Source organism: Triturus cristatus, chromosome 4_1 (genome assembly GCF_964204655.1).
Source record: "Triturus cristatus chromosome 4_1, aTriCri1.1, whole genome shotgun sequence".
NCBI lineage: Eukaryota > Metazoa > Chordata > Amphibia > Caudata > Salamandridae > Triturus > Triturus cristatus.
The window spans coordinates 150313533-150340554 of NC_140585.1; the positions used below are offsets into that span (position 1 = coordinate 150313533).

Consider the following 27022-nt stretch of genomic DNA (forward strand, 5'->3'; position numbering starts at 1 on the left):
GGGTAATCTATGCAGAAGAGGAAATTGTCAGCTGTACTGATGAAAATATAATTTACTCGGAAGTAAGATTTTGGGCCCTTCCTTAATTTTACCATGTCAATAAACACATATGAATTTGACGTCAGCAAAAAAATGAGATAGTAGCAACTTCAGGACTAAAAATAAGGTTACATTTACTGAAGAAATTTCAAATGCTTGAAATATCAATTCATTATTATATTCTAGTGTATTTGGTACCTTCTTCAGGTAACCATCTTAAGAAACATAGCGTTAGTTGGGACACTGCCAAATTTTGATTAGGTGATTTTGAGGTTTGCGGTATCAGAGCCTGGATAGCTCAGTCGGTAGAGCATCAGACTTTTAATCTGAGGGTCCAGGGTTCAAGTCCCCGTTCAGGCGGTAGGCTACTTTAAAGAAAAAGTATTCTGATTGTACATTCTTTTTGTGTTCCACTGCATGATGAATAAGATATTCCATTACCAAAATTAAAAAAAAACGTCTTTCATGGAGAAGTGAAAAACCCATCTGTCTCATATATCAGATGATGATACACTAAACTTAAGTTGTATGCAGACTTACCAACTGTATCATGTAGTTTGACACGGTGAATAACTTTTACCCAATTCAATATTCAAAATATAGCCATGGTTATAGTATCCAATGAACTTTATAAAGTTGATCAACAGCTCAAAGCTCATTATTTCATTTCTGAATATCTGTGCACCTCACTCAAGCAGATTGGCTCTGTGGCGCAATGGATAGCGCGTTGGACTTCTAGGTGAATGTCAAGAAGGTATTCAAAGGCTGTGGGTTCGAATCCCACCAGAGTCAGTTTTATCCCTGTGTATTTCATAACTATTTAAAGAAGTTATAAGCGATGCATGCATGCTTCTGCTTCACCAAAATCATTTGCTAAAAAAGGTCAGTAAAAGGAAGTCTATTTTAAAGAGACACCGTTCAATTTGGGTAATCTATGCAGAAGAGGAAATTGTCAGCTGTACTGATGAAAATATAATTTACTCGGAAGTAAGATTTTGGGCCCTTCCTTAATTTTACCATGTCAATAAACACATATGAATTTGACGTCAGCAAAAAAATGAGATAGTAGCAACTTCAGGACTAAAAATAAGGTTACATTTACTGAAGAAATTTCAAATGCTTGAAATATCAATTCATTATTATATTCTAGTGTATTTGGTACCTTCTTCAGGTAACCATCTTAAGAAACATAGCGTTAGTTGGGACACTGCCAAATTTTGATTAGGTGATTTTGAGGTTTGCTGTATCAGAGCCTGGATAGCTCAGTCGGCAGAGCATCAGACTTTTAATCTGAGGGTCCAGGGTTCAAGTCCCTGTTCAGGCGGTTTGTTTAAAGAAAATGTACTCTAATGACATGCTCTTTTCAGGATCCAATGAACGAGTAGTCCCATTAGAGTAATTGCAAGTTACTCTTAATGGAGCCATTAAATACCCATCGGTCGTGTACCATTTGACAAGAGTTAAGAAGACTTACCGCAACGGTATCATGTCGTTTGAGATGTTGATTATCTTTTCCCCAATTCAATGTTCAAAATGGAACCCTGCTTATAGTTTCCAAATCACTTTATAAAGTTGGTCAACCGCTGATAGCTCATCTTTTTATTTGAGAATTTCTGTTCACCTTGTTGAATCAGGTTGGATCTCTGGTGCAATGGATAGCGGCTTGGGGTTCTAGGCGAATGTAGAGAAAGCATTCAAAGTCTTTGGGTTGGAATACTAGCTGGGTCAGTTTTATCCCTCCTTTATCTTATAACTAATTGAAACAGTAACAAACAATGCCTGCTCTGCATAACCAGAGACATTTACCAAAACGGCAGTGAAAGAAAGTCTATTTAAACAGACACTGTTTGCTTTGAAAATGTTGCATAATCTATGCCCAAGAGTAAATTTCCAGTTATACTGCTGGACATGTAATTTAGTACCTAGTAATAGTATTTGGCCTTTTACTAATTTCACAATGTCAATTTAGAGACATGATTTCTAAGTCAGCCGAAAATGAGATAGAACGAATTTCAGGATTTAAAATAGATTACGTGTGCTGCTGAAATTTCAAATGCTTGAAATATCAATTAATTATTAAACTCTACATATTTGATTGCTAATATATGTAACCATATTAAGAATTAAAGTGTAGGTTGGTGTGCGTCCACATCATTTTTAGCTGATTTTTAGTTGCAGTGTTGCAGAGCCTGGATAGCTCTGTCGGTAGAGCATCAGACTTTTAATCTGAGGGTCCAGGGTTCAAGTCCCTCTTCAGGCGGTCGGCTACTTTAAAGAAAAAGTATTCTGATTGTACATTCTTTTTGTGTTCCACTGCATGATGAATAAGATATTCCATTACCAAAATTAAAAAAAAACGTCTTTCATGGAGAAGTGAAAAACCCATCTGTCTCATATATCAGATGACGATACACTAAACTTAAGTTTTATGCAGACTTACCAACTGTATCATGTAGTTTGACACGGTGAATAACTTTTACCCAATTCAATATTCAAAATATAGCCATGGTTATAGTATCCAATGAACTTTATAAAGTTGATCAACAGCTCAAAGCTCATTATTTCATTTCTGAATATCTGTGCACCTCACTCAAGCAGATTGGCTCTGTTGCGCAATGGATAGCTCATTGGACTTCTAGGTGAATGTCAAGAAGGTATTCAAAGGCTGTGGGTTCGAATCCCACCAGAGTCAGTTTTATCCCTGTTTATTTCATAACTATTTAAAGAAGTTATAAGCGATGCATGCATGCTTCTGCTTCACCAAAATCATTTGCTAAAAAAGGTCAGTAAAAGGAAGTCTATTTTAAAGAGACACCGTTCAATTTGGGTAATCTATGCAGAAGAGGAAATTGTCAGCTGTACTGATGAAAATATAATTTACTCGGAAGTAAGATTTTGGGCCCTTCCTTAATTTTACCATGTCAATAAACACATATGAATTTGACGTCAGCAAAAAAATGAGATAGTAGCAACTTCAGGACTAAAAATAAGGTTACATTTACTGAAGAAATTTCAAATGCTTGAAATATCAATTCATTATTATATTCTAGTGTATTTGGTACCTTCTTCAGGTAACCATCTTAAGAAACATAGCGTTAGTTGGGACACTGCCAAATTTTGATTAGGTGATTTTGAGGTTTGCTGTATCAGAGCCTGGATAGCTCAGTCGGTAGAGCATCAGACTTTTAATCTGAGGGTCCAGGGTTCAAGTCCCCGTTCAGGCGGTAGGCTACTTTAAAGAAAAAGTATTCTGATTGTACATTCTTTTTGTGTTCCACTGCATGATGAATAAGATATTCCATTACCAAAATTAAAAAAAAACGTCTTTCATGGAGAAGTGAAAAACCCATCTGTCTCATATATCAGATGATGATACACTAAACTTAAGTTGTATGCAGACTTACCAACTGTATCATGTAGTTTGACACGGTGAATAACTTTTACCCAATTCAATATTCAAAATATAGCCATGGTTATAGTATCCAATGAACTTTATAAAGTTGATCAACAGCTCAAAGCTCATTATTTCATTTCTGAATATCTGTGCACCTCACTCAAGCAGATTGGCTCTGTGGCGCAATGGATAGCGCGTTGGACTTCTAGGTGAATGTCAAGAAGGTATTCAAAGGCTGTGGGTTCGAATCCCACCAGAGTCAGTTTTATCCCTGTGTATTTCATAACTATTTAAAGAAGTTATAAGCGATGCATGCATGCTTCTGCTTCACCAAAATCATTTGCTAAAAAAGGTCAGTAAAAGGAAGTCTATTTTAAAGAGACACCGTTCAATTTGGGTAATCTATGCAGAAGAGGAAATTGTCAGCTGTACTGATGAAAATATAATTTACTCGGAAGTAAGATTTTGGGCCCTTCCTTAATTTTACCATGTCAATAAACACATATGAATTTGACGTCAGCAAAAAAATGAGATAGTAGCAACTTCAGGACTAAAAATAAGGTTACATTTACTGAAGAAATTTCAAATGCTTGAAATATCAATTCATTATTATATTCTAGTGTATTTGGTACCTTCTTCAGGTAACCATCTTAAGAAACATAGCGTTAGTTGGGACACTGCCAAATTTTGATTAGGTGATTTTGAGGTTTGCTGTATCAGAGCCTGGATAGCTCAGTCGGTAGAGCATCAGACTTTTAATCTGAGGGTCCAGGGTTCAAGTCCCTGTTCAGGCGGTTTGTTTAAAGAAAATGTACTCTAATGACATGCTCTTTTCAGGATCCAATGAACGAGTAGTCCCATTATAGTAATTGCAAGTTACTCTTAATGGAGCCATTAAATACCCATCGGTCGTGTACCATTTGACAAGAGTTAAGAAGACTTACCGCAACGGTATCATGTCGTTTGAGATGTTGATTATCTTTTCCCCAATTCAATGTTCAAAATGGAACCCTGCTTATAGTTTCCAAATCACTTTATAAAGTTGGTCAACCGCTGATAGCTCATCTTTTTATTTGAGAATTTCTGTTCACCTTGTTGAATCAGGTTGGATCTCTGGTGCAATGGATAGCGGCTTGGGGTTCTAGGCTAATGTAGAGAAAGCATTCAAAGTCTTTGGGTTGGAATACTAGCTGGGTCAGTTTTATCCCTCCTTTATCTTATAACTAATTGAAACAGTAACAAACAATGCCTGCTTCTGCATAACCAGAGACATTTACCAAAACGGCAGTGAAAGAAAGTCTATTTAAACAGACACTGTTTGCTTTGAAAATGTTGCATAATCTATGCCCAAGAGTAAATTTCCAGTTATACTGCTGGACATGTAATTTAGTACCTAGTAATAGTATTTGGCCTTTTACTAATTTCACAATGTCAATTTAGAGACATGATTTCTAAGTCAGCCGAAAATGAGATAGAACGAATTTCAGGATTTAAAATAGATTACGTGTGCTGCTGAAATTTCAAATGCTTGAAATATCAATTAATTATTAAACTCTACATATTTGATTGCTAATATATGTAACCATATTAAGAATTAAAGTGTAGGTTGGTGTGCGTCCACATCATTTTTAGCTGATTTTTACTTGCAGTGTTGCAGAGCCTGGATAGCTCAGTCGGTAGAGCATCAGACTTTTAATCTGAGGGTCCAGGGTTCAAGTCCCTGTTCAGGCGGTCGGCTACTTTAAAGAAAAAGTATTCTGATTGTACATTCTTTTTGTGTTCCACTGCATGATGAATAAGATATTCCATTACCAAAATTAAAAAAAAAAGTCTTTCATGGAGAAGTGAAAAACCCATCTGTCTCATATATCAGATGACGATACACTAAACTTAAGTTTTATGCAGACTTACCAACTGTATCATGTAGTTTGACACGGTGAATAACTTTTACCCAATTCAATATTCAAAATATAGCCATGGTTATAGTATCCAATGAACTTTATAAAGTTGATCAACAGCTCAAAGCTCATTATTTCATTTCTGAATATCTGTGCACCTCATTCAAGCAGATTGGCTCTGTGGCGCAATGGATAGCGCATTGGACTTCTAGGTGAATGTCAAGAAGGTATTTAAAGGCTGTGGGTTCGAATCCCACCAGAGTCAGTTTTATCCCTGTTTATTTCATAACTATTTAAAGAAGTTATAAGCGATGCATGCATGCTTCTGCTTCACCAAAATCATTTGCTAAAAAAGGTCAGTAAAAGGAAGTCTATTTTAAAGAGACACCGTTCAATTTGGGTAATCTATGCAGAAGAGGAAATTGTCAGCTGTACTGATGAAAATATAATTTACTCGGAAGTAAGATTTTGGGCCCTTCCTTAATTTTACCATGTCAATAAACACATATGAATTTGACGTCAGCAAAAAAATGAGATAGTAGCAACTTCAGGACTAAAAATAAGGTTACATTTACTGAAGAAATTTCAAATGCTTGAAATATCAATTCATTATTATATTCTAGTGTATTTGGTACCTTCGTCAGGTAACCATCTTAAGAAACATAGCGTTAGTTGGGACACTGCCAAATTTTGATTAGGTGATTTTGAGGTTTGCTGTATCAGAGCCTGGATAGCTCAGTCGGTAGAGCATCAGACTTTTAATCTGAGGGTCCAGGGTTCAAGTCCCTGTTCAGGCGGTTTGTTTAAAGAAAATGTACTCTAATGACATGCTCTTTTCAGGATCCAATGAACGAGTAGTCCCATTATAGTAATTGCAAGTTACTCTTAATGGAGCCATTAAATACCCATCGGTCGTGTACCATTTGACAAGAGTTAAGAAGACTTACCGCAACGGTATCATGTCGTTTGAGGTGTTGATTATCTTTTCCCCAATTCAATGTTCAAAATGGAACCCTGCTTATAGTTTCCAAATCACTTTATAAAGTTGGTCAACCGCTGATAGCTCATCTTTTTATTTGAGAATTTCTGTTCACCTTGTTGAATCAGGTTGGATCTCTGGTGCAATGGATAGCGGCTTGGGGTTCTAGGCTAATGTAGAGAAAGCATTCAAAGTCTTTGGGTTGGAATACTAGCTGGGTCAGTTTTATCCCTCCTTTATCTTATAACTAATTGAAACAGTAACAAACAATGCCTGCTTCTGCATAACCAGAGACATTTACCAAAACGGCAGTGAAAGAAAGTCTATTTAAACAGACACTGTTTGCTTTGAAAATGTTGCATAATCTATGCCCAAGAGTAAATTTCCAGTTATACTGCTGGACATGTAATTTAGTACCTAGTAATAGTATTTGGCCTTTTACTAATTTCACAATGTCAATTTAGAGACATGATTTCTAAGTCAGCCGAAAATGAGATAGAACGAATTTCAGGATTTAAAATAGATTACGTGTGCTGCTGAAATTTCAAATGCTTGAAATATCAATTAATTATTAAACTCTACATATTTGATTGCTAATATATGTAACCATATTAAGAATTAAAGTGTAGGTTGGTGTGCGTCCACATCATTTTTAGCTGATTTTTAGTTGCTGTGTTGCAGAGCCTTGATAGCTCAGTCGGTAGAGCATCAGACTTTTAATCTGAGGGTCCAGGGTTCAAGTCCCTGTTCAGGCGGTCGGCTACTTTAAAGAAAAAGTATTCTGATTGTACATTCTTTTTGTGTTCCACTGCATGATGAATAAGATATTCTATTACCAAAATTAAAAAAAAACGTCTTTCATGGAGAAGTGAAAAACCCATCTGTCTCATATATCAGATGACGATACACTAAACTTAAGTTTTATGCAGACTTACCAACTGTATCATGTAGTTTGACACGGTGAATAACTTTTACCCAATTCAATATTCAAAATATAGCCATGGTTATAGTATCCAATGAACTTTATAAAGTTGATCAACAGCTCAAAGCTCATTATTTCATTTCTGAATATCTGTGCACCTCACTCAAGCAGATTGGCTCTGTGGCGCAATGGATAGCGCATTGGACTTCTAGGTGAATGTCAAGAAGGTATTCAAAGGCTGTGGGTTCGAATCCCACCAGAGTCAGTTTTATCCCTGTTTATTTCATAACTATTTAAAGAAGTTATAAGCGATGCATGCATGCTTCTGCTTCACCAAAATCATTTGCTAAAAAAGGTCAGTAAAAGGAAGTCTATTTTAAAGAGACACCGTTCAATTTGGGTAATCTATGCAGAAGAGGAAATTGTCAGCTGTACTGATGAAAATATAATTTACTCGGAAGTAAGATTTTGGGCCCTTCCTTAATTTTACCATGTCAATAAACACATATGAATTTGACGTCAGCAAAAAAATGAGATAGTAGCAACTTCAGGACTAAAAATAAGGTTACATTTACTGAAGAAATTTCAAATGCTTGAAATATCAATTCATTATTATATTCTAGTGTATTTGGTACCTTCTTCAGGTAACCATCTTAAGAAACATAGCGTTAGTTGGGACACTGCCAAATTTTGATTAGGTGATTTTGAGGTTTGCTGTGTTGCAGAGCCTGGATATCTCAGTCGGTAGAGCATCAGACTTTTAATCTGAGGGTCCAGGGTTCAAGTCCCTGTTCAGGCGGTCGGCTACTTTAAAGAAAAAGTATTCTGATTGTACATTCTTTTTGTGTTCCACTGCATGATGAATAAGATATTCCATTACCAAAATTTAAAAAAAACGTCTTTCATGGAGAAGTGAAAAACCCATCTGTCTCATATATCAGATGATGATACACTAAACTTAAGTTGTATGCAGACTTACCAACTGTATCATGTAGTTTGACACGGTGAATAACTTTTACCCAATTCAATATTCAAAATATAGCCATGGTTATAGTATCCAATGAACTTTATAAAGTTGATCAACAGCTCAAAGCTCATTATTTCATTTCTGAATATCTGTGCACCTCACTCAAGCAGATTGGCTCTGTGGCGCAATGGATAGCGCGTTGGACTTCTAGGTGAATGTCAAGAAGGTATTCAAAGGCTGTGGGTTCGAATCCCACCAGAGTCAGTTTTATCCCTGTGTATTTCATAACTATTTAAAGAAGTTATAAGCGATGCATGCATGCTTCTGCTTCACCAAAATCATTTGCTAAAAATGGTCAGTAAAAGGAAGTCTATTTTAAAGAGACACCGTTCAATTTGGGTAATCTATGCAGAAGAGGAAATTGTCAGCTGTACTGATGAAAATATAATTTACTCGGAAGTAAGATTTTGGGCCCTTCCTTAATTTTACCATGTCAATAAACACATATGAATTTGACGTCAGCAAAAAAATGAGATAGTAGCAACTTCAGGACTAAAAATAAGGTTACATTTACTGAAGAAATTTCAAATGCTTGAAATATCAATTCATTATTATATTCTAGTGTATTTGGTACCTTCTTCAGGTAACCATCTTAAGAAACATAGCGTTAGTTGGGACACTGCCAAATTTTGATTAGGTGATTTTGAGGTTTGCTGTATCAGAGCCTGGATAGCTCAGTCGGTAGAGCATCAGACTTTTAATCTGAGGGTCCAGGGTTCAAGTCCCTGTTCAGGCGGTTTGTTTAAAGAAAACGTACTCTAATGACATGCTCTTTTCAGGATCCAATGAACGAGTAGTCCCATTAGAGTAATTGCAAGTTACTCTTAATGGAGCCATTAAATACCCATCGGTCGTGTACCATTTGACAAGAGTTAAGAAGACTTACCGCAACGGTATCATGTCGTTTGAGATGTTGATTATCTTTTCCCCAATTCAATGTTCAAAATGGAACCCTGCTTATAGTTTCCAAATCACTTTATAAAGTTGGTCAACCGCTGATAGCTCATCTTTTTATTTGAGAATTTCTGTTCACCTTGTTGAATCAGGTTGGATCTCTGGTGCAATGGATAGCGGCTTGGGGTTCTAGGCTAATGTAGAGAAAGCATTCAAAGTCTTTGGGTTGGAATACTAGCTGGGTCAGTTTTATCCCTCCTTTATCTTATAACTAATTGAAACAGTAACAAACAATGCCTGCTTCTGCATAACCAGAGACATTTACCAAAACGGCAGTGAAAGAAAGTCTATTTAAACAGACACTGTTTGCTTTGAAAATGTTGCATAATCTATGCCCAAGAGTAAATTTCCAGTTATACTGCTGGACATGTAATTTAGTACCTAGTAATAGTATTTGGCCTTTTACTAATTTCACAATGTCAATTTAGAGACATGATTTCTAAGTCAGCCGAAAATGAGATAGAACGAATTTCAGGATTTAAAATAGATTACGTGTGCTGCTGAAATTTCAAATGCTTGAAATATCAATTAATTATTAAACTCTACATATTTGATTGCTAATATATGTAACCATATTAAGAATTAAAGTGTAGGTTGGTGTGCGTCCACATCATTTTTAGCTGATTTTTAGTTGCTGTGTTGCAGAGCCTTGATAGCTCAGTCGGTAGAGCATCAGACTTTTAATCTGAGGGTCCAGGGTTCAAGTCCCTGTTCAGGCGGTCGGCTACTTTAAAGAAAAAGTATTCTGATTGTACATTCTTTTTGTGTTCCACTGCATGATGAATAAGATATTCTATTACCAAAATTAAAAAAAAACGTCTTTCATGGAGAAGTGAAAAACCCATCTGTCTCATATATCAGATGACGATACACTAAACTTAAGTTTTATGCAGACTTACCAACTGTATCATGTAGTTTGACACGGTGAATAACTTTTACCCAATTCAATATTCAAAATATAGCCATGGTTATAGTATCCAATGAACTTTATAAAGTTGATCAACAGCTCAAAGCTCATTATTTCATTTCTGAATATCTGTGCACCTCACTCAAGCAGATTGGCTCTGTGGCGCAATGGATAGCGCATTGGACTTCTAGGTGAATGTCAAGAAGGTATTCAAAGGCTGTGGGTTCGAATCCCACCAGAGTCAGTTTTATCCCTGTTTATTTCATAACTATTTAAAGAAGTTATAAGCGATGCATGCATGCTTCTGCTTCACCAAAATCATTTGCTAAAAAAGGTCAGTAAAAGGAAGTCTATTTTAAAGAGACACCGTTCAATTTGGGTAATCTATGCAGAAGAGGAAATTGTCAGCTGTACTGATGAAAATATAATTTACTCGGAAGTAAGATTTTGGGCCCTTCCTTAATTTTACCATGTCAATAAACACATATGAATTTGACGTCAGCAAAAAAATGAGATAGTAGCAACTTCAGGACTAAAAATAAGGTTACATTTACTGAAGAAATTTCAAATGCTTGAAATATCAATTCATTATTATATTCTAGTGTATTTGGTACCTTCTTCAGGTAACCATCTTAAGAAACATAGCGTTAGTTGGGACACTGCCAAATTTTGATTAGGTGATTTTGAGGTTTGCTGTGTTGCAGAGCCTGGATATCTCAGTCGGTAGAGCATCAGACTTTTAATCTGAGGGTCCAGGGTTCAAGTCCCTGTTCAGGCGGTCGGCTACTTTAAAGAAAAAGTATTCTGATTGTACATTCTTTTTGTGTTCCACTGCATGATGAATAAGATATTCCATTACCAAAATTTAAAAAAAACGTCTTTCATGGAGAAGTGAAAAACCCATCTGTCTCATATATCAGATGATGATACACTAAACTTAAGTTGTATGCAGACTTACCAACTGTATCATGTAGTTTGACACGGTGAATAACTTTTACCCAATTCAATATTCAAAATATAGCCATGGTTATAGTATCCAATGAACTTTATAAAGTTGATCAACAGCTCAAAGCTCATTATTTCATTTCTGAATATCTGTGCACCTCACTCAAGCAGATTGGCTCTGTGGCGCAATGGATAGCGCGTTGGACTTCTAGGTGAATGTCAAGAAGGTATTCAAAGGCTGTGGGTTCGAATCCCACCAGAGTCAGTTTTATCCCTGTGTATTTCATAACTATTTAAAGAAGTTATAAGCGATGCATGCATGCTTCTGCTTCACCAAAATCATTTGCTAAAAATGGTCAGTAAAAGGAAGTCTATTTTAAAGAGACACCGTTCAATTTGGGTAATCTATGCAGAAGAGGAAATTGTCAGCTGTACTGATGAAAATATAATTTACTCGGAAGTAAGATTTTGGGCCCTTCCTTAATTTTACCATGTCAATAAACACATATGAATTTGACGTCAGCAAAAAAATGAGATAGTAGCAACTTCAGGACTAAAAATAAGGTTACATTTACTGAAGAAATTTCAAATGCTTGAAATATCAATTCATTATTATATTCTAGTGTATTTGGTACCTTCTTCAGGTAACCATCTTAAGAAACATAGCGTTAGTTGGGACACTGCCAAATTTTGATTAGGTGATTTTGAGGTTTGCTGTATCAGAGCCTGGATAGCTCAGTCGGTAGAGCATCAGACTTTTAATCTGAGGGTCCAGGGTTCAAGTCCCTGTTCAGGCGGTTTGTTTAAAGAAAACGTACTCTAATGACATGCTCTTTTCAGGATCCAATGAACGAGTAGTCCCATTAGAGTAATTGCAAGTTACTCTTAATGGAGCCATTAAATACCCATCGGTCGTGTACCATTTGACAAGAGTTAAGAAGACTTACCGCAACGGTATCATGTCGTTTGAGATGTTGATTATCTTTTCCCCAATTCAATGTTCAAAATGGAACCCTGCTTATAGTTTCCAAATCACTTTATAAAGTTGGTCAACCGCTGATAGCTCATCTTTTTATTTGAGAATTTCTGTTCACCTTGTTGAATCAGGTTGGATCTCTGGTGCAATGGATAGCGGCTTGGGGTTCTAGGCTAATGTAGAGAAAGCATTCAAAGTCTTTGGGTTGGAATACTAGCTGGGTCAGTTTTATCCCTCCTTTATCTTATAACTAATTGAAACAGTAACAAACAATGCCTGCTTCTGCATAACCAGAGACATTTACCAAAACGGCAGTGAAAGAAAGTCTATTTAAACAGACACTGTTTGCTTTGAAAATGTTGCATAATCTATGCCCAAGAGTAAATTTCCAGTTATACTGCTGGACATGTAATTTAGTACCTAGTAATAGTATTTGGCCTTTTACTAATTTCACAATGTCAATTTAGAGACATGATTTCTAAGTCAGCCGAAAATGAGATAGAACGAATTTCAGGATTTAAAATAGATTACGTGTGCTGCTGAAATTTCAAATGCTTGAAATATCAATTAATTATTAAACTCTACATATTTGATTGCTAATATATGTAACCATATTAAGAATTAAAGTGTAGGTTGGTGTGCGTCCACATCATTTTTAGCTGATTTTTAGTTGCTGTGTTGCAGAGCCTGGATAGCTCAGTCGGTAGAGCATCAGACTTTTAATCTGAGGGTCCAGGGTTCAAGTCCCTGTTCAGGCGGTCGGCTACTTTAAAGGAAAAGTATTCTGATTGTACATTCTTTTTGTGTTCCACTGCATGATGAATAAGATATTCTATTACCAAAATTAAAAAAAAACGTCTTTCATGGAGAAGTGAAAAACCCATCTGTCTCATATATCAGATGACGATACACTAAACTTAAGTTTTATGCAGACTTACCAACTGTATCATGTAGTTTGACACGGTGAATAACTTTTACCCAATTCAATATTCAAAATATAGCCATGGTTATAGTATCCAATGAACTTTATAAAGTTGATCAACAGCTCAAAGCTCATTATTTCATTTCTGAATATCTGTGCACCTCACTCAAGCAGATTGGCTCTGTGGCGCAATGGATAGCGCATTGGACTTCTATGTGAATGTCAAGAAGGTATTCAAAGGCTGTGGGTTCGAATCCCACCAGAGTCAGTTTTATCCCTGTTTATTTCATAACTATTTAAAGAAGTTATAAGCGATGCATGCATGCTTCTGCTTCACCAAAATCATTTGCTAAAAAAGGTCAGTAAAAGGAAGTCTATTTTAAAGAGACACCGTTCAATTTGGGTAATCTATGCAGAAGAGGAAATTGTCAGCTGTACTGATGAAAATATAATTTACTCGGAAGTAAGATTTTGGGCCCTTCCTTAATTTTACCATGTCAATAAACACATATGAATTTGACGTCAGCAAAAAAATGAGATAGTAGCAACTTCAGGACTAAAAATAAGGTTACATTTACTGAAGAAATTTCAAATGCTTGAAATATCAATTCATTATTATATTCTAGTGTATTTGGTACCTTCTTCAGGTAACCATCTTAAGAAACATAGCGTTAGTTGGGACACTGCCAAATTTTGATTAGGTGATTTTGAGGTCTGCTGTATCAGAGCCTGGATAGCTTGGTCGGTAGAGCATCAGACTTTTAATCTGAGGGTCCAGGGTTCAAGTCCCCGTTCAGGCGGTAGGCTACTTTAAAGAAAAAGTATTCTGATTGTACATTCTTTTTGTGTTGCACTGCATGATGAATAAGATATTCCATTACCAAAATTTAAAAAAAACGTCTTTCATGGAGAAGTGAAAAACCCATCTGTCTCATATATCAGATGATGATACACTAAACTTAAGTTGTATGCAGACTTACCAACTGTATCATGTAGTTTGACACGGTGAATAACTTTTACCCAATTCAATATTCAAAATATAGCCATGGTTATAGTATCCAATGAACTTTATAAAGTTGATCAACAGCTCAAAGCTCATTATTTCATTTCTGAATATCTGTGCACCTCACTCAAGCAGATTGGCTCTGTGGCGCAATGGATAGCGCGTTGGACTTCTAGGTGAATGTCAAGAAGGTATTCAAAGGCTGTGGGTTCGAATCCCACCAGAGTCAGTTTTATCCCTGTGTATTTCATAACTATTTAAAGAAGTTATAAGCGATGCATGCATGCTTCTGCTTCACCAAAATCATTTGCTAAAAAAGGTCAGTAAAAGGAAGTCTATTTTAAAGAGACACCGTTCAATTTGGGTAATCTATGCAGAAGAGGAAATTGTCAGCTGTACTGATGAAAATATAATTTACTCGGAAGTAAGATTTTGGGCCCTTCCTTAATTTTACCATGTCAATAAACACATATGAATTTGACGTCAGCAAAAAAATGAGATAGTAGCAACTTCAGGACTAAAAATAAGGTTACATTTACCGAAGAAATTTCAAATGCTTGAAATATCAATTCATTATTATATTCTAGTGTATTTGGTACCTTCTTCAGGTAACCATCTTAAGAAACATAGAGTTAGTTGGGACACTGCCAAATTTTGATTAGGTGATTTTGAGGTTTGCTGTATCAGAGCCTGGATAGCTCAGTCGGTAGAGCATCAGACTTTTAATCTGAGGGTCCAGGGTTCAAGTCCCCGTTCAGGCGGTAGGCTACTTTAAAGAAAAAGTATTCTGATTGTACATTCTTTTTGTGTTCCACTGCATGATGAATAAGATATTCCATTACCAAAATTAAAAAAAAACGTCTTTCATGGAGAAGTGAAAAACCCATCTGTCTCATATATCAGATGATGATACACTAAACTTAAGTTGTATGCAGACTTACCAACTGTATCATGTAGTTTGACACGGTGAATAACTTTTACCCAATTCAATATTCAAAATATAGCCATGGTTATAGTATCCAATGAACTTTATAAAGTTGATCAACAGCTCAAAGCTCATTATTTCATTTCTGAATATCTGTGCACCTCACTCAAGCAGATTGGCTCTGTGGCGCAATGGATAGCGCGTTGGACTTCTAGGTGAATGTCAAGAAGGTATTCAAAGGCTGTGGGTTCGAATCCCACCAGAGTCAGTTTTATCCCTGTGTATTTCATAACTATTTAAAGAAGTTATAAGCGATGCATGCATGCTTCTGCTTCACCAAAATCATTTGCTAAAAAAGGTCAGTAAAAGGAAGTCTATTTTAAAGAGACACCGTTCAATTTGGGTAATCTATGCAGAAGAGGAAATTGTCAGCTGTACTGATGAAAATATAATTTACTCGGAAGTAAGATTTTGGGCCCTTCCTTAATTTTACCATGTCAATAAACACATATGAATTTGACGTCAGCAAAAAAATGAGATAGTAGCAACTTCAGGACTAAAAATAAGGTTACATTTACTGAAGAAATTTCAAATGCTTGAAATATCAATTCATTATTATATTCTAGTGTATTTGGTACCTTCTTCAGGTAACCATCTTAAGAAACATAGCGTTAGTTGGGACACTGCCAAATTTTGATTAGGTGATTTTGAGGTTTGCTGTATCAGAGCCTGGATAGCTCAGTCGGTAGAGCATCAGACTTTTAATCTGAGGGTCCAGGGTTCAAGTCCCTGTTCAGGCGGTTTGTTTAAAGAAAATGTACTCTAATGACATGCTCTTTTCAGGATCCAATGAACGAGTAGTCCCATTAGAGTAATTGCAAGTTACTCTTAATGGAGCCATTAAATACCCATCGGTCGTGTACCATTTGACAAGAGTTAAGAAGACTTACTGCAACGGTATCATGTCGTTTGAGATGTTGATTATCTTTTCCCCAATTCAATGTTCAAAATGGAACCCTGCTTATAGTTTCCAAATCACTTTATAAAGTTGGTCAACCGCTGATAGCTCATCTTTTTATTTGAGAATTTCTGTTCACCTTGTTGAATCAGGTTGGATCTCTGGTGCAATGGATAGCGGCTTGGGGTTCTAGGCTAATGTAGAGAAAGCATTCAAAGTCTTTGGGTTGGAATACTAGCTGGGTCAGTTTTATCCCTCCTTTATCTTATAACTAATTGAAACAGTAACAAACAATGCCTGCTTCTGCATAACCAGAGACATTTACCAAAACGGCAGTGAAAGAAAGTCTATTTAAACAGACACTGTTTGCTTTGAAAATGTTGCATAATCTATGCCCAAGAGTAAATTTCCAGTTATACTGCTGGACATGTAATTTAGTACCTAGTAATAGTATTTGGCCTTTTACTAATTTCACAATGTCAATTTAGAGACATGATTTCTAAGTCAGCCGAAAATGAGATAGAACGAATTTCAGGATTTAAAATAGATTACGTGTGCTGCTGAAATTTCAAATGCTTGAAATATCAATTAATTATTAAACTCTACATATTTGATTGCTAATATATGTAACCATATTAAGAATTAAAGTGTAGGTTGGTGTGCGTCCACATCATTTTTAGCTGATTTTTAGTTGCTGTGTTGCAGAGCCTGGATAGCTCAGTCGGTAGAGCATCAGACTTTTAATCTGAGGGTCCAGGGTTCAAGTCCCTGTTCAGGCGGTAGGCTACTTTAAAGAAAAAGTATTCTGATTGTACATTCTTTTTGTGTTCCACTGCATGATGAATAAGATATTCCATTACCAAAATTTAAAAAAAACGTCTTTCATGGAGAAGTGAAAAACCCATCTGTCTCATATATCAGATGACGATACACTAAACTTAAGTTGTATGCAGACTTACCAACTGTATCATGTAGTTTGACACGGTGAATAACTTTTACCCAATTCAATATTCAAAATATAGCCATGGTTATAGTATCCAATGAACTTTATAAAGTTGATCAACAGCTCAAAGCTCATTATTTCATTTCTGAATATCTGTGCACCTCACTCAAGCAGATTGGCTCTGTGGCGCAATGGATAGCGCGTTGGACTTCTAGGTGAATGTCAAGAAGGTATTCAAAGGCTGTGGGTTCGAATCCCACCAGAGTCAGTTTTATCCCTGTGTATTTCATAACTATTTAAAGAAGTTATAAGCGATGCATGCATGCTTCTGCTTCACCAAAATCATTTGCTAAAAAAGGTCAGTAAAAGGAAGTCTATTTTAAAGAGACACCGTTCAATTTGGGTAATCTATGCAGAAGAGGAAATTGTCAGCTGTACTGATGAAAATATAATTTACTCGGAAGTAAGATTTTGGGCCCTTCCTTAATTTTACCATGTCAATAAACACATATGAATTTGACGTCAGCAAAAAAATGAGATAGTAGCAACTTCAGGACTAAAAATAAGGTTACATTTACTGAAGAAATTTCAAATGCTTGAAATATCAATTCATTATTATATTCTAGTGTATTTGGTACCTTCTTCAGGTAACCATCTTAAGAAACATAGCGTTAGTTGGGACACTGCCAAATTTTGATTAGGTGATTTTGAGGTTTGCTGTATCAGAGCCTGGATAGCTCAGTCGGTAGAGCATCAGACTTTTAATCTGAGGGTCCAGGGTTCAAGTCCCTGTTCAGGCGGTTTGTTTAAAGAAAATGTACTCTAATGACATGCTCTTTTCAGGATCCAATGAACGAGTAGTCCCATTATAGTAATTGCAAGTTACTCTTAATGGAGCCATTAAATACCCATCGGTCGTGTACCATTTGACAAGAGTTAAGAAGACTTACCGCAACGGTATCATGTCGTTTGAGATGTTGATTATCTTTTCCCCAATTCAATGTTCAAAATGGAACCCTGCTTATAGTTTCCAAATCACTTTATAAAGTTGGTCAACCGCTGATAGCTCATCTTTTTATTTGAGAATTTCTGTTCACCTTGTTGAATCAGGTTGGATCTCTGGTGCAATGGATAGCGGCTTGGGGTTCTAGGCTAATGTAGAGAAAGCATTCAAAGTCTTTGGGTTGGAATACTAGCTGGGTCAGTTTTATCCCTCCTTTATCTTATAACTAATTGAAACAGTAACAAACAATGCCTGCTTCTGCATAACCAGAGACATTTACCAAAACGGCAGTGAAAGAAAGTCTATTTAAACAGACACTGTTTGCTTTGAAAATGTTGCATAATCTATGCCCAAGAGTAAATTTCCAGTTATACTGCTGGACATGTAATTTAGTACCTAGTAATAGTATTTGGCCTTTTACTAATTTCACAATGTCAATTTAGAGACATGATTTCTAAGTCAGCCGAAAATGAGATAGAACGAATTTCAGGATTTAAAATAGATTACGTGTGCTGCTGAAATTTCAAATGCTTGAAATATCAATTAATTATTAAACTCTACATATTTGATTGCTAATATATGTAACCATATTAAGAATTAAAGTGTAGGTTGGTGTGCGTCCACATCATTTTTAGCTGATTTTTAGTTGCTGTGTTGCAGAGCCTGGATAGCTCAGTCGGTAGAGCATCAGACTTTTAATCTGAGGGTCCAGGGTTCAAGTCCCTGTTCAGGCGGTCGGCTACTTTAAAGAAAAAGTATTCTGATTGTACATTCTTTTTGTGTTCCACTGCATGATGAATAAGATATTCTATTACCAAAATTAAAAAAAAACGTCTTTCATGGAGAAGTGAAAAGCCCATCTGTCTCATATATCAGATGACGATACACTAAACTTAAGTTTTATGCAGACTTACCAACTGTATCATGTAGTTTGACACGGTGAATAACTTTTACCCAATTCAATATTCAAAATATAGCCATGGTTATAGTATCCAATGAACTTTATAAAGTTGATCAACAGCTCAAAGCTCATTATTTCATTTCTGAATATCTGTGCACCTCACTCAAGCAGATTGGCTCTGTGGCGCAATGGATAGCGCATTGGACTTCTAGGTGAATGTCAAGAAGGTATTCAAAGGCTGTGGGTTCGAATCCCACCAGAGTCAGTTTTATCCCTGTTTATTTCATAACTATTTAAAGAAGTTATAAGCGATGCATGCATGCTTCTGCTTCACCAAAATCATTTGCTAAAAAAGGTCAGTAAAAGGAAGTCTATTTTAAAGAGACACCGTTCAATTTGGGTAATCTATGCAGAAGAGGAAATTGTCAGCTGTACTGATGAAAATATAATTTACTCGGAAGTAAGATTTTGGGCCCTTCCTTAATTTTACCATGTCAATAAACACATATGAATTTGACGTCAGCAAAAAAATGAGATAGTAGCAACTTCAGGACTAAAAATAAGGTTACATTTACTGAAGAAATTTCAAATGCTTGAAATATCAATTCATTATTATATTCTAGTGTATTTGGTACCTTCTTCAGGTAACCATCTTAAGAAACATAGCGTTAGTTGGGACACTGCCAAATTTTGATTAGGTGATTTTGAGGTTTGCGGTATCAGAGCCTGGATAGCTCAGTCGGTAGAGCATCAGACTTTTAATCTGAGGGTCCAGGGTTCAAGTCCCCGTTCAGGCGGTAGGCTACTTTAAAGAAAAAGTATTCTGATTGTACATTCTTTTTGTGTTCCACTGCATGATGAATAAGATATTCCATTACCAAAATTAAAAAAAAACGTCTTTCATGGAGAAGTGAAAAACCCATCTGTCTCATATATCAGATGATGATACACTAAACTTAAGTTGTATGCAGACTTACCAACTGTATCATGTAGTTTGACACGGTGAATAACTTTTACCCAATTCAATATTCAAAATATAGCCATGGTTATAGTATCCAATGAACTTTATAAAGTTGATCAACAGCTCAAAGCTCATTATTTCATTTCTGAATATCTGTGCACCTCACTCAAGCAGATTGGCTCTGTGGCGCAATGGATAGCGCGTTGGACTTCTAGGTGAATGTCAAGAAGGTATTCAAAGGCTGTGGGTTCGAATCCCACCAGAGTCAGTTTTATCCCTGTGTATTTCATAACTATTTAAAGAAGTTATAAGCGATGCATGCATGCTTCTGCTTCACCAAAATCATTTGCTAAAAAAGGTCAGTAAAAGGAAGTCTATTTTAAAGAGACACCGTTCAATTTGGGTAATCTATGCAGAAGAGGAAATTGTCAGCTGTACTGATGAAAATATAATTTACTCGGAAGTAAGATTTTGGGCCCTTCCTTAATTTTACCATGTCAATAAACACATATGAATTTGACGTCAGCAAAAAAATGAGATAGTAGCAACTTCAGGACTAAAAATAAGGTTACATTTACCGAAGAAATTTCAAATGCTTGAAATATCAATTCATTATTATATTCTAGTGTATTTGGTACCTTCTTCAGGTAACCATCTTAAGAAACATAGCGTTAGTTGGGACACTGCCAAATTTTGATTAGGTGATTTTGAGGTTTGCTGTATCAGAGCCTGGATAGCTCAGTCGGTAGAGCATCAGACTTTTAATCTGAGGGTCCAGGGTTCAAGTCCCCGTTCAGGCGGTAGGCTACTTTAAAGAAAAAGTATTCTGATTGTACATTCTTTTTGTGTTCCACTGCATGATGAATAAGATATTCCATTACCAAAATTAAAAAAAAACGTCTTTCATGGAGAAGTGAAAAACCCATCTGTCTCATATATCAGATGATGATACACTAAACTTAAGTTGTATGCAGACTTACCAACTGTATCATGTAGTTTGACACGGTGAATAACTTTTACCCAATTCAATATTCAAAATATAGCCATGGTTATAGTATCCAATGAACTTTATAAAGTTGATCAACAGCTCAAAGCTCATTATTTCATTTCTGAATATCTGTGCACCTCACTCAAGCAGATTGGCTCTGTGGCGCAATGGATAGCGCGTTGGACTTCTAGGTGAATGTCAAGAAGGTATTCAAAGGCTGTGGGTTCGAATCCCACCAGAGTCAGTTTTATCCCTGTGTATTTCATAACTATTTAAAGAAGTTATAAGCGATGCATGCATGCTTCTGCTTCACCAAAATCATTTGCTAAAAAAGGTCAGTAAAAGGAAGTCTATTTTAAAGAGACACCGTTCAATTTGGGTAATCTATGCAGAAGAGGAAATTGTCAGCTGTACTGATGAAAATATAATTTACTCGGAAGTAAGATTTTGGGCCCTTCCTTAATTTTACCATGTCAATAAACACATATGAATTTGACGTCAGCAAAAAAATGAGATAGTAGCAACTTCAGGACTAAAAATAAGGTTACATTTACTGAAGAAATTTCAAATGCTTGAAATATCAATTCATTATTATATTCTAGTGTATTTGGTACCTTCTTCAGGTAACCATCTTAAGAAACATAGCGTTAGTTGGGACACTGCCAAATTTTGATTAGGTGATTTTGAGGTTTGCTGTATCAGAGCCTGGATAGCTCAGTCGGTAGAGCATCAGACTTTTAATCTGAGGGTCCAGGGTTCAAGTCCCTGTTCAGGCGGTTTGTTTAAAGAAAATGTACTCTAATGACATGCTCTTTTCAGGATCCAATGAACGAGTAGTCCCATTAGAGTAATTGCAAGTTACTCTTAATGGAGCCATTAAATACCCATCGGTCGTGTACCATTTGACAAGAGTTAAGAAGACTTACTGCAACGGTATCATGTCGTTTGAGATGTTGATTATCTTTTCCCCAATTCAATGTTCAAAATGGAACCCTGCTTATAGTTTCCAAATCACTTTATAAAGTTGGTCAACCGCTGATAGCTCATCTTTTTATTTGAGAATTTCTGTTCACCTTGTTGAATCAGGTTGGATCTCTGGTGCAATGGATAGCGGCTTGGGGTTCTAGGCTAATGTAGAGAAAGCATTCAAAGTCTTTGGGTTGGAATACTAGCTGGGTCAGTTTTATCCCTCCTTTATCTTATAACTAATTGAAACAGTAACAAACAATGCCTGCTTCTGCATAACCAGAGACATTTACCAAAACGGCAGTGAAAGAAAGTCTATTTAAACAGACACTGTTTGCTTTGAAAATGTTGCATAATCTATGCCCAAGAGTAAATTTCCAGTTATACTGCTGGACATGTAATTTAGTACCTAGTAATAGTATTTGGCCTTTTACTAATTTCACAATGTCAATTTAGAGACATGATTTCTAAGTCAGCCGAAAATGAGATAGAACGAATTTCAGGATTTAAAATAGATTACGTGTGCTGCTGAAATTTCAAATGCTTGAAATATCAATTAATTATTAAACTCTACATATTTGATTGCTAATATATGTAACCATATTAAGAATTAAAGTGTAGGTTGGTGTGCGTCCACATCATTTTTAGCTGATTTTTAGTTGCTGTGTTGCAGAGCCTGGATAGCTCAGTCGGTAGAGCATCAGACTTTTAATCTGAGGGTCCAGGGTTCAAGTCCCTGTTCAGGCGGTAGGCTACTTTAAAGAAAAAGTATTCTGATTGTACATTCTTTTTGTGTTCCACTGCATGATGAATAAGATATTCCATTACCAAAATTTAAAAAAAACGTCTTTCATGGAGAAGTGAAAAACCCATCTGTCTCATATATCAGATGACGATACACTAAACTTAAGTTGTAGGCAGACTTACCAACTGTATCATGTAGTTTGACACGGTGAATAACTTTTACCCAATTCAATATTCAAAATATAGCCATGGTTATAGTATCCAATGAACTTTATAAAGTTGATCAACAGCTCAAAGCTCATTATTTCATTTCTGAATATCTGTGCACCTCATTCAAGCAGATTGGCTCTGTGGCACAATGGATAGCGCATTGGACTTCTAGGTGAATGTCAAGAAGGTATTCAAAGGCTGTGGGTTCGAATCCCACCAGAGTCAGTTTTATCCCTGTTTATTTCATAACTATTTAAAGAAGTTATAAGCGATGCATGCATGCTTCTGCTTCACCAAAATCATTTGCTAAAAAAGGTCAGTAAAAGGAAGTCTATTTTAAAGAGACACCGTTCAATTTGGGTAATCTATGCAGAAGAGGAAATTGTCAGCTGTACTGATGAAAATATAATTTACTCGGAAGTAAGATTTTGGGCCCTTCCTTAATTTTACCATGTCAATAAACACATATGAATTTGACGTCAGCAAAAAAATGAGATAGTAGCAACTTCAGGACTAAAAATAAGGTTACATTTACTGAAGAAATTTCAAATGCTTGAAATATCAATTCATTATTATATTCTAGTGTATTTGGTACCTTCGTCAGGTAACCATCTTAAGAAACATAGCGTTAGTTGGGACACTGCCAAATTTTGATTAGGTGATTTTGAGGTTTGCTGTATTAGAGCCTGGATAGCTCAGTCGGTAGAGCATCATACTTTTAATCTGAGGGTCCAGGGTTCAAGTCCCTGTTCAGGCGGTTTGTTTAAAGAAAATGTACTCTAATGACATGCTCTTTTCAGGATCCAATGAACGAGTAGTCCCATTAGAGTAATTGCAAGTTACTCTTAATGGAGCCATTAAATACCCATCGGTCGTGTACCATTTGACAAGAGTTAAGAAGACTTACCGCAACGGTATCATGTCGTTTGAGATGTTGATTATCTTTTCCCCAATTCAATGTTCAAAATGGAACCCTGCTTATAGTTTCCAAATCACTTTATAAAGTTGGTCAACCGCTGATAGCTCATCTTTTTATTTGAGAATTTCTGTTCACCTTGTTGAATCAGGTTGGATCTCTGGTGCAATGGATAGCGGCTTGGGGTTCTAGGCTAATGTAGAGAAAGCATTCAAAGTCTTTGGGTTGGAATACTAGCTGGGTCAGTTTTATCCCTCCTTTATCTTATAACTAATTGAAACAGTAACAAACAATGCCTGCTTCTGCATAACCAGAGACATTTACCAAAACGGCAGTGAAAGAAAGTCTATTTAAACAGACACTGTTTGCTTTGAAAATGTTGCATAATCTATGCCCAAGAGTAAATTTCCAGTTATACTGCTGGACATGTAATTTAGTACCTAGTAATAGTATTTGGCCTTTTACTAATTTCACAATGTCAATTTAGAGACATGATTTCTAAGTCAGCCGAAAATGAGATAGAACGAATTTCAGGATTTAAAATAGATTACGTGTGCTGCTGAAATTTCAAATGCTTGAAATATCAATTAATTATTAAACTCTACATATTTGATTGCTAATATATGTAACCATATTAAGAATTAAAGTGTAGGTTGGTGTGCGTCCACATCATTTTTAGCTGATTTTTAGTTGCTGTGTTGCAGAGCCTGGATAGCTCAGTCGGTAGAGCATCAGACTTTTAATCTGAGGGTCCAGGGTTCAAGTCCCTGTTCAGGCGGTCGGCTACTTTAAAGAAAAAGAATTCTGATTGTACATTCTTTTTGTGTTCCACTGCATGATGAATAAGATATTCCATTACCAAAATTAAAAAAAAAAGTCTTTCATGGAGAAGTGAAAAACCCATCTGTCTCATATATCAGATGACGATACACTAAACTTAAGTTTTATGCAGACTTACCAACTGTATCATGTAGTTTGACACGGTGAATAACTTTTACCCAATTCAATATTCAAAATATAGCCATGGTTATAGTATCCAATGAACTTTATAAAGTTGATCAACAGCTCAAAGCTCATTATTTCATTTCTGAATATCTGTGCACCTCACTCAAGCAGATTGGCTCTGTGGCGCAATGGATAGCGCATTGGACTTCTAGGTGAATGTCAAGAAGGTATTCAAAGGCTGTGGGTTCGAATCCCACCAGAGTCAGTTTTATCCCTGTTTATTTCATAACTATTTAAAGAAGTTATAAGCGATGCATGCATGCTTCTGCTTCACCAAAATCATTTGCTAAAAAAGGTCAGTAAAAGGAAGTCTATTTTAAAGAGACACCGTTCAATTTGGGTAATCTATGCAGAAGAGGAAATTGTCAGCTGTACTGATGAAAATATAATTTACTCGGAAGTAAGATTTTGGGCCCTTCCTTAATTTTATCATGTCAATAAACACATATGAATTTGACGTCAGCAAAAAAATGAGATAGTAGCAACTTCAGGACTAAAAATAAGGTTACATTTACTGAAGAAATTTCAAATGCTTGAAATATCAATTCATTATTATATTCTAGTGTATTTGGTACCTTCTTCAGGTAACCATCTTAAGAAACATAGCGTTAGTTGGGACACTGCCAAATTTTGATTAGGTGATTTTGAGGTTTGCGGTATCAGAGCCTGGATAGCTCAGTCGGTAGAGCATCAGACTTTTAATCTGAGGGTCCAGGGTTCAAGTCCCCGTTCAGGCGGTAGGCTACTTTAAAGAAAAAGTATTCTGATTGTACATTCTTTTTGTGTTCCACTGCATGATGAATAAGATATTCCATTACCAAAATTTAAAAAAAACGTCTTTCATGGAGAAGTGAAAAACCCATCTGTCTCATATATCAGATGATGATACACTAAACTTAAGTTGTATGCAGACTTACCAACTGTATCATGTAGTTTGACACGGTGAATAACTTTTACCCAATTCAATATTCAAAATATAGCCATGGTTATAGTATCCAATGAACTTTATAAAGTTGATCAACAGCTCAAAGCTCATTATTTCATTTCTGAATATCTGTGCACCTCACTCAAGCAGATTGGCTCTGTGGCGCAATGGATAGCGCGTTGGACTTCTAGGTGAATGTCAAGAAGGTATTCAAAGGCTGTGGGTTCGAATCCCACCAGAGTCAGTTTTATCCCTGTGTATTTCATAACTATTTAAAGAAGTTATAAGCGATGCATGCATGCTTCTGCTTCACCAAAATCATTTGCTAAAAAAGGTCAGTAAAAGGAAGTCTATTTTAAAGAGACACCGTTCAATTTGGGTAATCTATGCAGAAGAGGAAATTGTCAGCTGTACTGATGAAAATATAATTTACTCGGAAGTAAGATTTTGGGCCCTTCCTTAATTTTACCATGTCAATAAACACATATGAATTTGACGTCAGCAAAAAAATGAGATAGTAGCAACTTCAGGACTAAAAATAAGGTTACATTTACTGAAGAAATTTCAAATGCTTGAAATATCAATTCATTATTATATTCTAGTGTATTTGGTACCTTCTTCAGGTAACCATCTTAAGAAACATAGCGTTAGTTGGGACACTGCCAAATTTTGATTAGGTGATTTTGAGGTTTGCTGTATCAGAGCCTGGATAGCTCAGTCGGCAGAGCATCAGACTTTTAATCTGAGGGTCCAGGGTTCAAGTCCCTGTTCAGGCGGTTTGTTTAAAGAAAATGTACTCTAATGACATGCTCTTTTCAGGATCCAATGAACGAGTAGTCCCATTAGAGTAATTGCAAGTTACTCTTAATGGAGCCATTAAATACCCATCGGTCGTGTACCATTTGACAAGAGTTAAGAAGACTTACCGCAACGGTATCATGTCGTTTGAGATGTTGATTATCTTTTCCCCAATTCAATGTTCAAAATGGAACCCTGCTTATAGTTTCCAAATCACTTTATAAAGTTGGTCAACCGCTGATAGCTCATCTTTTTATTTGAGAATTTCTGTTCACCTTGTTGAATCAGGTTGGATCTCTGGTGCAATGGATAGCGGCTTGGGGTTCTAGGCGAATGTAGAGAAAGCATTCAAAGTCTTTGGGTTGGAATACTAGCTGGGTCAGTTTTATCCCTCCTTTATCTTATAACTAATTGAAACAGTAACAAACAATGCCTGCTTCTGCATAACCAGAGACATTTACCAAAACGGCAGTGAAAGAAAGTCTATTTAAACAGACACTGTTTGCTTTGAAAATGTTGCATAATCTATGCCCAAGAGTAAATTTCCAGTTATACTGCTGGACATGTAATTTAGTACCTAGTAATAGTATTTGGCCTTTTACTAATTTCACAATGTCAATTTAGAGACATGATTTCTAAGTCAGCCGAAAATGAGATAGAACGAATTTCAGGATTTAAAATAGATTACGTGTGCTGCTGAAATTTCAAATGCTTGAAATATCAATTAATTATTAAACTCTACATATTTGATTGCTAATATATGTAACCATATTAAGAATTAAAGTGTAGGTTGGTGTGCGTCCACATCATTTT

The 27022-nt window shown here is 36.0% G+C and overlaps 31 non-coding genes across 31 annotated transcripts; all 31 read left to right on the forward strand.

Annotated features, from left to right (window-relative positions):
• Nucleotides 1–740: 740 nt before the first annotated feature.
• On the forward strand, nt 741–831 carry TRNAR-UCU (transfer RNA arginine (anticodon UCU)). Its single transcript is given in 2 exon segments — nt 741–777; nt 796–831. It is a non-coding gene; the product is annotated as a tRNA-Arg (tRNA).
• A 1809-nt stretch (nt 832–2640) lies between these two features.
• On the forward strand, nt 2641–2731 carry TRNAR-UCU (transfer RNA arginine (anticodon UCU)). Its single transcript is given in 2 exon segments — nt 2641–2677; nt 2696–2731. It is a non-coding gene; the product is annotated as a tRNA-Arg (tRNA).
• An 873-nt stretch (nt 2732–3604) lies between these two features.
• On the forward strand, nt 3605–3695 carry TRNAR-UCU (transfer RNA arginine (anticodon UCU)). Its single transcript is given in 2 exon segments — nt 3605–3641; nt 3660–3695. It is a non-coding gene; the product is annotated as a tRNA-Arg (tRNA).
• Nucleotides 3696–4154: 459 nt separating this feature from the next.
• Nucleotides 4155–4227, forward strand: TRNAK-UUU (transfer RNA lysine (anticodon UUU)). The gene has a single exon. It is a non-coding gene; the product is annotated as a tRNA-Lys (tRNA).
• An 864-nt stretch (nt 4228–5091) lies between these two features.
• TRNAK-UUU (transfer RNA lysine (anticodon UUU)) lies at nt 5092–5164 on the forward strand. Its single transcript has one exon. It is a non-coding gene; the product is annotated as a tRNA-Lys (tRNA).
• Nucleotides 5165–5505: 341 nt separating this feature from the next.
• On the forward strand, nt 5506–5596 carry TRNAR-UCU (transfer RNA arginine (anticodon UCU)). The gene is given in 2 exon segments: nt 5506–5542; nt 5561–5596. It is a non-coding gene; the product is annotated as a tRNA-Arg (tRNA).
• A 459-nt stretch (nt 5597–6055) lies between these two features.
• TRNAK-UUU (transfer RNA lysine (anticodon UUU)) lies at nt 6056–6128 on the forward strand. Its single transcript has one exon. It is a non-coding gene; the product is annotated as a tRNA-Lys (tRNA).
• Nucleotides 6129–7406: 1278 nt separating this feature from the next.
• Nucleotides 7407–7497, forward strand: TRNAR-UCU (transfer RNA arginine (anticodon UCU)). Its single transcript is given in 2 exon segments — nt 7407–7443; nt 7462–7497. It is a non-coding gene; the product is annotated as a tRNA-Arg (tRNA).
• An 875-nt stretch (nt 7498–8372) lies between these two features.
• On the forward strand, nt 8373–8463 carry TRNAR-UCU (transfer RNA arginine (anticodon UCU)). Its single transcript is given in 2 exon segments — nt 8373–8409; nt 8428–8463. It is a non-coding gene; the product is annotated as a tRNA-Arg (tRNA).
• Nucleotides 8464–8922: 459 nt separating this feature from the next.
• TRNAK-UUU (transfer RNA lysine (anticodon UUU)) lies at nt 8923–8995 on the forward strand. Its single transcript has one exon. It is a non-coding gene; the product is annotated as a tRNA-Lys (tRNA).
• A 1278-nt stretch (nt 8996–10273) lies between these two features.
• Nucleotides 10274–10364, forward strand: TRNAR-UCU (transfer RNA arginine (anticodon UCU)). Its single transcript is given in 2 exon segments — nt 10274–10310; nt 10329–10364. It is a non-coding gene; the product is annotated as a tRNA-Arg (tRNA).
• Nucleotides 10365–11239: 875 nt separating this feature from the next.
• Nucleotides 11240–11330, forward strand: TRNAR-UCU (transfer RNA arginine (anticodon UCU)). The gene is given in 2 exon segments: nt 11240–11276; nt 11295–11330. It is a non-coding gene; the product is annotated as a tRNA-Arg (tRNA).
• A 459-nt stretch (nt 11331–11789) lies between these two features.
• TRNAK-UUU (transfer RNA lysine (anticodon UUU)) lies at nt 11790–11862 on the forward strand. The gene has a single exon. It is a non-coding gene; the product is annotated as a tRNA-Lys (tRNA).
• Nucleotides 11863–12726: 864 nt separating this feature from the next.
• On the forward strand, nt 12727–12799 carry TRNAK-UUU (transfer RNA lysine (anticodon UUU)). Its single transcript has one exon. It is a non-coding gene; the product is annotated as a tRNA-Lys (tRNA).
• A 341-nt stretch (nt 12800–13140) lies between these two features.
• TRNAR-UCU (transfer RNA arginine (anticodon UCU)) lies at nt 13141–13231 on the forward strand. The gene is given in 2 exon segments: nt 13141–13177; nt 13196–13231. It is a non-coding gene; the product is annotated as a tRNA-Arg (tRNA).
• An 873-nt stretch (nt 13232–14104) lies between these two features.
• Nucleotides 14105–14195, forward strand: TRNAR-UCU (transfer RNA arginine (anticodon UCU)). Its single transcript is given in 2 exon segments — nt 14105–14141; nt 14160–14195. It is a non-coding gene; the product is annotated as a tRNA-Arg (tRNA).
• Nucleotides 14196–15068: 873 nt separating this feature from the next.
• Nucleotides 15069–15159, forward strand: TRNAR-UCU (transfer RNA arginine (anticodon UCU)). Its single transcript is given in 2 exon segments — nt 15069–15105; nt 15124–15159. It is a non-coding gene; the product is annotated as a tRNA-Arg (tRNA).
• Nucleotides 15160–15618: 459 nt separating this feature from the next.
• TRNAK-UUU (transfer RNA lysine (anticodon UUU)) lies at nt 15619–15691 on the forward strand. The gene has a single exon. It is a non-coding gene; the product is annotated as a tRNA-Lys (tRNA).
• An 864-nt stretch (nt 15692–16555) lies between these two features.
• Nucleotides 16556–16628, forward strand: TRNAK-UUU (transfer RNA lysine (anticodon UUU)). Its single transcript has one exon. It is a non-coding gene; the product is annotated as a tRNA-Lys (tRNA).
• Nucleotides 16629–16969: 341 nt separating this feature from the next.
• On the forward strand, nt 16970–17060 carry TRNAR-UCU (transfer RNA arginine (anticodon UCU)). The gene is given in 2 exon segments: nt 16970–17006; nt 17025–17060. It is a non-coding gene; the product is annotated as a tRNA-Arg (tRNA).
• Nucleotides 17061–17519: 459 nt separating this feature from the next.
• On the forward strand, nt 17520–17592 carry TRNAK-UUU (transfer RNA lysine (anticodon UUU)). Its single transcript has one exon. It is a non-coding gene; the product is annotated as a tRNA-Lys (tRNA).
• An 864-nt stretch (nt 17593–18456) lies between these two features.
• TRNAK-UUU (transfer RNA lysine (anticodon UUU)) lies at nt 18457–18529 on the forward strand. Its single transcript has one exon. It is a non-coding gene; the product is annotated as a tRNA-Lys (tRNA).
• Nucleotides 18530–18870: 341 nt separating this feature from the next.
• TRNAR-UCU (transfer RNA arginine (anticodon UCU)) lies at nt 18871–18961 on the forward strand. Its single transcript is given in 2 exon segments — nt 18871–18907; nt 18926–18961. It is a non-coding gene; the product is annotated as a tRNA-Arg (tRNA).
• An 873-nt stretch (nt 18962–19834) lies between these two features.
• TRNAR-UCU (transfer RNA arginine (anticodon UCU)) lies at nt 19835–19925 on the forward strand. Its single transcript is given in 2 exon segments — nt 19835–19871; nt 19890–19925. It is a non-coding gene; the product is annotated as a tRNA-Arg (tRNA).
• An 873-nt stretch (nt 19926–20798) lies between these two features.
• Nucleotides 20799–20889, forward strand: TRNAR-UCU (transfer RNA arginine (anticodon UCU)). Its single transcript is given in 2 exon segments — nt 20799–20835; nt 20854–20889. It is a non-coding gene; the product is annotated as a tRNA-Arg (tRNA).
• Nucleotides 20890–21348: 459 nt separating this feature from the next.
• TRNAK-UUU (transfer RNA lysine (anticodon UUU)) lies at nt 21349–21421 on the forward strand. The gene has a single exon. It is a non-coding gene; the product is annotated as a tRNA-Lys (tRNA).
• An 864-nt stretch (nt 21422–22285) lies between these two features.
• On the forward strand, nt 22286–22358 carry TRNAK-UUU (transfer RNA lysine (anticodon UUU)). Its single transcript has one exon. It is a non-coding gene; the product is annotated as a tRNA-Lys (tRNA).
• Nucleotides 22359–22699: 341 nt separating this feature from the next.
• TRNAR-UCU (transfer RNA arginine (anticodon UCU)) lies at nt 22700–22790 on the forward strand. Its single transcript is given in 2 exon segments — nt 22700–22736; nt 22755–22790. It is a non-coding gene; the product is annotated as a tRNA-Arg (tRNA).
• A 1396-nt stretch (nt 22791–24186) lies between these two features.
• On the forward strand, nt 24187–24259 carry TRNAK-UUU (transfer RNA lysine (anticodon UUU)). The gene has a single exon. It is a non-coding gene; the product is annotated as a tRNA-Lys (tRNA).
• A 341-nt stretch (nt 24260–24600) lies between these two features.
• TRNAR-UCU (transfer RNA arginine (anticodon UCU)) lies at nt 24601–24691 on the forward strand. The gene is given in 2 exon segments: nt 24601–24637; nt 24656–24691. It is a non-coding gene; the product is annotated as a tRNA-Arg (tRNA).
• An 873-nt stretch (nt 24692–25564) lies between these two features.
• TRNAR-UCU (transfer RNA arginine (anticodon UCU)) lies at nt 25565–25655 on the forward strand. The gene is given in 2 exon segments: nt 25565–25601; nt 25620–25655. It is a non-coding gene; the product is annotated as a tRNA-Arg (tRNA).
• The last annotated feature ends 1367 nt before the right edge of the window (nt 25656–27022 follow it).